This window comes from Chiloscyllium plagiosum, unplaced genomic scaffold (genome assembly GCF_037043375.1).
Source record: "Chiloscyllium plagiosum isolate Xiang-an unplaced genomic scaffold, Cpla_swu_hap1 HiC_scaffold_48, whole genome shotgun sequence".
In the NCBI taxonomy this organism is placed as follows: domain Eukaryota; kingdom Metazoa; phylum Chordata; class Chondrichthyes; order Orectolobiformes; family Hemiscylliidae; genus Chiloscyllium; species Chiloscyllium plagiosum.
In genome coordinates this window covers 41,048,178-41,056,823 of record NW_028270186.1, presented here as the reverse complement: position 1 = coordinate 41,056,823, position 8,646 = coordinate 41,048,178, and the positions used below count along the sequence as shown (strand labels likewise).

The window sequence follows — 8,646 nt, the reverse complement described above, 5'->3', positions numbered from 1 at the left end:
TAAAGCAACAGTTTTCTCTGCTGCAGGGTTTCTTGTTTCTAATGGGGGCAGGGAAATGTTCCTCAAACGGAAAATTTCCGTGTGAAGAACCACAAAGAACTTTCTGCAATGGTTTAAAAGTTAATGTAATGAACTGTGGCCTCTGGGAATCTGAAACAAAATCAGAAACTGCTGACAAAACTATCTGGTTTGGCAGTACCTGTGGGAGATTATTGAGTTCTGATGAAGTTGTTAAATATTGTCCACGATTCTCTCTGCATGGATGCTGCCAGACCTGCTGAGTTTTGTCGTGGAAAAAGTCTGGAGAATCACCAGGAGACATAGAGTGTTCTTCAATAGGTCGGTCTGTTATTTGCAAGCGAAAAACCGTGACACCGAGAAAGCAGATTCTCGAATGCTCTCGAACTTCATTGTCCATGGTTTTTTATACATTTTCCCATGCTTTGTTTGCTTATCAGCATGTCCAAATGTATTAGTCAAAGGACCTCACACTCGCTACACAATAAACCAGTGATGTTAGTTCCCATCATCTCTTTAATTGTTCATTCGACTTAACGTTATTCTCATGTGACGATTAGATATTTAATGTCAGCTTTCGCAACAATGGTCTTTCATTCCAGACCCTACTTCATATTTTCCCGATGCCATAATTTGTTATTTATTGTCAATAATCTCAATCAGGCTGACTCTATTAACTAATAATTTGATACTTAATGTCATGCCCCAAATATTTATGTTCCCAATCGAGTCATAATGATACTTAACAGGAAGCCTAACTTTACTAACTGTAATCTCATCTCACCAACGAGACCTTTCAGCGTCAACCTTTCTTTGCTAATTGGTGTGAGAGAATTCCACTATTCTTATCTCATCCTGTATTCTACAGACCCCTTGCAACACATCGCCAGTGGGGTTCATGCTTTAAGCCTTCCCTTGCTTTCATGCTATAAACCTTCCCTTACTTTCATGCTCTTTATTTTCCATAGTAACATTTTGTCATTCTGACTAATGGCAGTTATTCCTGGCACTGGATATACTGACGGTGAAGGGTCAGTGATCAGAGCGGACTGTCCCTGTAGTTCTGTTCCCGAATCTCCACCTCCCGCTCTGTTAGTAACCTCTCAGTCTCCTGGGAATTGCATTGTTCCCAATTTTGCCGTATTCCAGGCCTTTAACCTTGGCTGAGCAGACAGTCGATGGTCTGAGGAATATCATTCCCAAACGTCTCATGTCCGAGGTAATAACAATTAATAACGATGTCTGTGCATCCTCCTCTGATCTGTGAAAATCATTGTTGCGCACTGTAGGAACATTTTTTGACCGAAATTAAGGAGGTTTTGAACCAGATCAAACTCCTATTAATTAAGAAGATGGTCTAGATCCCTTTTACTTTTCTCCTGAAGGCAAATGTATGGCAATGCAATTCAATTGGTGAAACTTCCAAGCTTGAACCGAAACACAATTTACTTCGCAATATCGTTGTAACACAAACAAAATACAAAGTGTGGACTAACCCAACTCTATTGGAAAACTGAACGAAATGAAACATCATTTAACTACGAAACAGTCAATGTTCGAATATAGTAACATTGCATAAACCATACAAAACTGGTCTTCCTGCTACCGGAATGATATTGTGAAACGTGAACGGATGAGGAAAGGTTATAATGTTTGTAATTCTTAAGCTTCCAAATGGTTTTGAGGTGCGAATGTATTTTAACCTTGAAGAAATTTGACGCATTTAAACCTCCTTCCTGTCCACGTTAGAAGCTGTTGAATCTGTTCCGAATTTCCAGCGGCTTCTGTAATTATTTAAGGTTTCTGACGATAGCAATCTCTCACTTTTCCAACAAAACAAAACGAACCTTATGTTGCGAACAATATTCAAATAAGCAATGGGCAGCAGAGAGGAAAGCTTTCGAGCAACACTGCCCGGATTGTCACGGCAATTAACAGGAACCATCGCCATGAAAACCCCAAAGCAACCTGACAAATCTATTTCGCCACAGAATGCAACGTTGGTGCTCAAGACCTTTCCTTACAAAACCACAGGAAAAGCCACGACACTGCGATGGCTGGGAATCGAACCCAGTTCAACTGCTTGGAAGGCAGCTATGCTCACCACTACACCACCACCGCGCTAGCTGATAAACTGTCCCTTTTCCCAAATGGACATAACAAGGCCGTAATCGTCACCAATTGATCTGGGGCTGAAAGCAAAACAAGAAATTGCTTGTAAAACGTCAACAGGTCTGAAAACACCAGAATCAGAAGCCTTCAGCCCTTAAGAACAATCACTGGATCCAAAAGGTTCACTCCCCACAAATGCTGCCGGACCTGCTGAGTTTCCCAGCAATTTTTGTGCTGTCTCTCAGATCTGCAACATCTGCAGTTCTTTGTCAGATAGAAAACAAACGTTGACCCATTGAAGAGGATATTTGATCAGGTGATTGTCCTCTTCATCCACAGATATAGATGGGATGGAGTATAGGATCATAAAATTCTTACAGTGTAGAAACAGGCTATTCGGCTCATCATGCATCCCACCAAGTCTCACCCTCTACACTATTCCTGTAACCCCGCATTTCTCATCGCTAACCATATTACCAACGCTCACCTGGACACTATTGACTGTTGAGTGTTGCAAATCCACCCTGACCTGCGCATCTTTGGACTGTGCGAGGAAACTGGAGCACCCGGAGGAAACTCACGCAGACACGGGGAGAATGTGCAAACTCCACACACACAGTCTTCAATCAGACAGGGATCTGGGTAATTGGAGAGGTTTCAAGAGGGAGTGCAGACTGGTTTGTGAATGATGGGCCGAAAGCCTGATCTCAGTGCTGTAAAGGCTCCACAGTAACATGATTCCCTACATCCAGCATTCAACACAGTTTGCATTTTGTTTTAATCCGTCCTGTTATTGACATTATTTTGAGTGAAATGTATAGAGAGAGGTTGTTTGCGCATTCACTCAGATCTGTGTTTTGATGGGTCAGGAGCAACATACAGAATAACAACTGGCGGATGGAGAATTGAATTCCCCCTCCGAATCTGCCGAGGACATGCAGGACCAGGAACTTCTCTATCACCACTCACTCACCACCCGGCGCCTGGCGGAAGAATGCTTGATCTTCCTCCTCAGGAACATCCAACCCCAGGGTATCAATGTGGCCTTTACCATTTGCCAGATTTCCTCCTCCGACCACCTTATCCCAGTTCCATCCTGCCAGCTCGGCACAATCCTCATGGCCTGTCCCACCTGCCAATCTTCCTTCCCACCTATCCGCTCCACTGTCCTCTCCGACCAATCACCTTTACACCCACCTCCATCCATCAATTGCGCTCTCCCCTCCCTTCTCCGCAGCTCCACTCCCTCCCATTTATCTGTCCACGATGGACACTCTCAGCCTCATTCCCCATGATGGTGTTTTGCCCGAAATGTCGACTCTCCTGCTCCTCGGATGTTACCTGACCTTCTGTGCTTTTCCTGCATTACTCTAATCTTGACACTGATCTCCAGCATCTGCAGTCCTCACTTTCACCTCGCATGACTGAATTCCTGCCCCTTACAGATCGAATTGGGTCTCGTGTTTTCATCATGAATTTCATTATGTTTAATATATTTTATTTTAAAAATCATCGCAATATATTGATGCACTCATGAGCATGTAATGCATTTGGACAGAACAATGCCTCCTTTCTCTGTGAACAATTAGAATTAAAGGAAACGGTTTGAAGAATGTTTTCTTTCACAAAAGAGTTATAATTCTCTCTGAAATAAACACAGACCATTCATAGGAATCTGATAAGGTCATGCAACATCTGCCGAGAGAAGGGAAAGGTTAGCTCATGTGTTACGAGAGTAGGGGAATTCAGCAGAGCGGTAGGAAGTTAGAAAAGTAATAATTACTGAACAATTGGAATGGGGTTAACGCTGAAGAAAAAAATGAGAGCCTGTTTAACATGTTCAGTCTGTTCCAATCAAAGCTAAACTTAGATTTCATATCCAGTTTCCGTGCAATCCACATATCCCGTGACTCCCTGAGAAACCAGCAATCTGTGCCTTCCAATCTGAAATGCACTCAATGAGGGTGCATCAACAATCGTCAGGGACAGAGAATATTAAAGACTCAGAAGCCTTAGAGTTAATCGCTCTCTCCTCATCTCATTCCCAAATAATGTGCCCTTACCCTGAGGGTGTGTCAATAATAAGCAAAACATCTGTAAATGGTGTAACTTTAACACTGACTTCTCTTCGCAGATTCTGTCAGACCTGCTGAGCTTTTCCGCAACTCCTGAGAATGTGTTATCGTGTTTTAGATACCCAGACCCACAGGATCAGTTTCTCACCATCTACCCTCTGAAGCCTGTTCAGAATTTGATGCATTCAAATGAAATCGTATTTCAATTTTCTCTAATATGGACACAATTTATTCAAAAGCTCAGCATTGGAGCACGTGGGTTTCAAACAGTGACCTTTAGTTTGTGGTTCATTAACGTGTTTGTGGCTCATTGCCGCTGGGTTACCACGTATTACTCAGATATAATTGTGCTGGCGAAATTGACGATGAGTTAGCGTCTTGAACTGCTGCCATTCATTTTATCAAGATAAACCCATAATGATGTAAGGGAGGGAGTTCGAGGATTTCCAACGAATGGCACTTGTGGAACTGAGACGTTTTTCCGAGCCAGGGTGGCGAGTGGCTTGGTGTGGAATTGTCAACTGGTGTCCCGTGTATCTGCTGTGCTCAGTGTTCCACGCGATAATGCTGTGGTTCTGGAAACTGCTCTGTGAGGAACATTGGGGAATTTCTACAGTGCATCTTGTCAGTGGTGTATTCCACTGCTACTGAGTGTGGATGGTGGAGACAGAGAATGTTTGTGACTGTGGTGCTGAGCAAGCTGCACTGCAAGTTAATTCTACCTAATTATGGAGAACATATAGACGGCTACTTCAGGCTGCAGCGCAACATAGATATGATGCAGATCTGGGCATGGCAGATGGAATTCAACCTGGATAAACGCGAAGTGATGCATTTTGGAAGGAGGAACACGAATGCTGAATGTAAGCTGAAAGACAGGTTCCTTGGCAGTGTGGATGAGCAGAGGGATCTGGGTATGCAAGTACATAGATCCCTCAACGTTACCACCCAAGTGGATAGGGTTATTAAGAAAGCGTATGGAGTATTGGTTTTCAAGAAGCGGGATTGAGGTTAAGAGCTGCGAGGTTTTGCTGCAGCTCTACAAGTCCCTGTTGAAACCACTCTTTGAATATTGTGTCCAGTTCTGGTCGCCCTACTGTAGGAAAATGCCGAGGCTTCGGAGAAATCGCGAAGAAGGTTTACCAGGATGCTGCCTGGACTGGAGGGCTTACCTTATGAAGAAAGTTGGAATAAGCTCGGACTTTTCTCTCTGGAGAGAAGGAGGAAGAGTGGAGACCTGATAGAGGGATAGAAAATAATGTGTCGAATAGATACAATCAATAGGAAGAGACGTTTCCCCCGGACAGGATTGACTGGTATGAGAAGTCATAGTTTGAAGATATTAGAAGGAAGGTATAAAGGAGATGTCAGAGGTAGGTTCTTTACGCAGAGTGTTGTGAATGCATGGAATCGGTTGCCAGCTGTGGTCATGGAAGCAGAATCATTGGGGACATTGGTGCGACTCCTGGATAGCAGTGAGTTGAGGGGTGCGTAGGTTAAGTTAGTATAATTGACATTAGGATTAAATCTCGTGGGCCAAAGGGCCTGTTCTGTGTTGTACTTTTCTATGTTCTATGTTCTGTGAGTGCGTACACTTAGTATATCTAAACGTAAGGTGTCAACCTGGTGAAGCTACGACACAGAAATAGATGCATGCCAGAAACCATAAGAAGCAACGGATAGACAAGGCTAATTGACTTTATCACTCACGGATCAGACATAATATCTGCAATCCTGCCAGCTCCCATCATAAATGATGCGGGACAATATAATAAATCATTTCTTTCACATGAACGTCGAGGCTGAGGGATACGAAATAGATACTTTCGAAATTATGACAGGCATAGAAGTAATGGATAATGGAAGTCTTTTACACAAACCACAGAAGACATAGGTTTAAAGTGTTATCGAGCAGACCAGACCCAGATGTGTGGTATGCAGATTGATTTTGCTTGTTTTATGATAGTCATACATTCTGAGAAACAGTGAAGCATATTGTGTTGCATTCTCTCCAGTACAAATCATACCTTACATAAGGACATCAGTTTAATATAGTTTCACAGCTTTTCAACAGGTGCAGAAAAGGATCAACTCTATATATGACAGGTCCATTCATAAGTTTGATAACAGCACGGAAGAAATTGTTCCTGAATCCATTGGTGCGTATTTTCAAAGATTTGCATCTTCTGTCCGATGGAAGTGGTCGGGAAAGAGCATTGCGGTGGTGGGAGGGGCCTTTGATTGTGTTGGCTGCATTCCTGAAGCAGTGGGAATTCAAGACTGAGTCAATGGCAGGACATATGATTTGCCTGATGGATTGTGTTAGGTACATGCATCTCTGCAATTTCTTGCAGTACGGCCAGAGCAGTTACCATACGAAGCGTCTGGATAGAATGTTTTCTGCAGTGCAATATTAAAATTAATCAGAGTCATTGCCAAAATGCTAAATTTTCTTCCCCGTCTGAGGTGGTAGATGCATTGATGTGCTTTCTTGGCTGGGGAGTTAACATGGATAGACTGATTGTTTGTGATATTTATTACTCGGAACTTGAAGCTGTCCATCACCTCCACATCAGCACCAATGACAGAGACCAGTGTGTGTCCTTCAGTCCAATTCATGAAGTTAATGTCCAGTTCCCTTGTTTTGCTGACATTGAGAGAAAGATTGTTGTCTTTACACCATGTTACTAAGCTCTATTTCCTGTAGGAGAAAGTGAGGACTGCAGATGCTGGAGATCAGAGCTGGAAAATGTGTTGCTGGAAAAGCGCAACAGGTCAGGCAGCATCCAAGGAGCAGGAGAATCGACGTTTCGAGCATAAACTCTTCTTCATGAATGAGGAGGGTGTGCCAAGCAGGCTAAGATAAAAGGTAGGAAAGGAGGGACTTGGGGAGGGGCGTTGGGAATGCGTAGGTGGAAGGAGGTTAAGGTGAGGGTGATAGCTCAGAGAGAATGAGGGCACGGAGAGGTCAGGAAGAAGATTGCAGGTCAAGAAGGCGGTGTTGAGTCCGAGGGTTGGCACTGAGATAAGGTGGGGGGAGGGGAAATGTGGAAGCTGGCGATATCTGCATCCATCTCTTGTGGTTGGAGGGTACCTAGGCGGAAGATGAGGTGCTCTTCCTCCAGGCATCTCTTGCCATGGTCTGGCGATGGAGAAGGCCAAGGACCTGCATGTCCTTGGCGGAGTGGGAGGGGGAGTTAAAGTGTTCAGCCAAAGGGCGGTTGGGTTGTTTGGTGCGGGTGTCCCAGAGGGGTTCTCTGAAATGTTCCGCCAGTAAGCGGCCTGTCTCCGCAATGTAGAGGAGGCCACATCAGGTGCAGTGGATACAGTAAATGTTGTGTATTGAGGTGCAGGTGAATTTGTGACGGATATGGGAGGATCCCCTGGGGCCTTGGAGGGAAGAGAGGGGGAGTTTTGGGCGCAAGGGGCATTTCTTGCGGTTGCAGGGGAAGGTGCTGGGAGTGGAGTTTGAGTTCGTGGGGGTTGTGAAACTGACAAGGGAGTCGCGGACGGAGTCTTTCCATGGGAGGGGAGGGAAACATATCCTTGGTGGTGGGGTCTGTTTGGAGGTGGCAGCAATGACGAAGGATGATACGATATCTGGAGGTTGGTGGGATGGTAGGTGAGGACCAGTGGGGTTCTGTCCTCGTGGCGATTGGAGGGGCGGAGTTCAAGGGCGGAAGAGTGGGAAGTGGAGGAGATGTGGTGGAGAGCATCGACAACCACGTCTGAGGGGAAATTGCGGTCTTTGAAGAAGGAGGCCATCTGGGTTGTTCGGTATTGTAATTGGTCCACCTGGGAGCAGATGCGGAGGAAGTGAAGGAATTGAGATTATGGGATGGCGTTTTTACAGGGGGCATGGTGGGAGGAGGTGTAATCTAGGTCGGTTTTGAGACCTACCCACTATCATGGTGTCATTAGTAAAGCTGTAAATGGAGTTAGAGCTGAATTTGGCGGTACAGTCACGATAGGGTAAGAAATATTGAAGGGGGCTGAGTCCACAGCCTTGAAGGGCAGCAGTATTGCGTATTATTGAAGAGGAGGAGTTTCCAACTCTCCTCATTCATTGTGATCTGCAGGTCAGAAAGTTAAAGATCCAGTTCTCGATGTGAGGAAAGTCCTAGGACTCAGAAATGTCGATGAGTCTTGTTTGCATTAGGGTCTTCAAGGCAGAGCTAAAGCCAATATACAGAAGTCTGATGCAGGTGTCCATGTTATCCAGATGTTCCAGAGATGAGTGAAGTGCCAGAGAGATGGGGTCTGCATGGATCGATTACGATCGTGGCGAATTCTCGAGGACCTGAGCAATCTCAGAGTTAATGTTTGCCATCCCTAACCTCTTAAAGCACTTCAGAAATGAGATCGGCCATGGTTGTATTAAAAATCGGAGCAGGTTCGAGGAGCCGAATTCCAGACTCATGCTCCTATTTCTTGTGTTCAT

At 44.7% G+C, this 8,646-nt stretch overlaps 1 non-coding gene across 1 annotated transcript; it reads right to left on the bottom strand.

Moving 5' to 3' along the window:
- Window positions 1-2,067: 2,067 nt before the first annotated feature.
- trnag-ucc (transfer RNA glycine (anticodon UCC)) lies at window positions 2,068-2,139 on the bottom strand. The gene has a single exon. It is a non-coding gene; the product is annotated as a tRNA-Gly (tRNA).
- Between the last annotated feature and the right edge of the window lie 6,507 nt (window positions 2,140-8,646).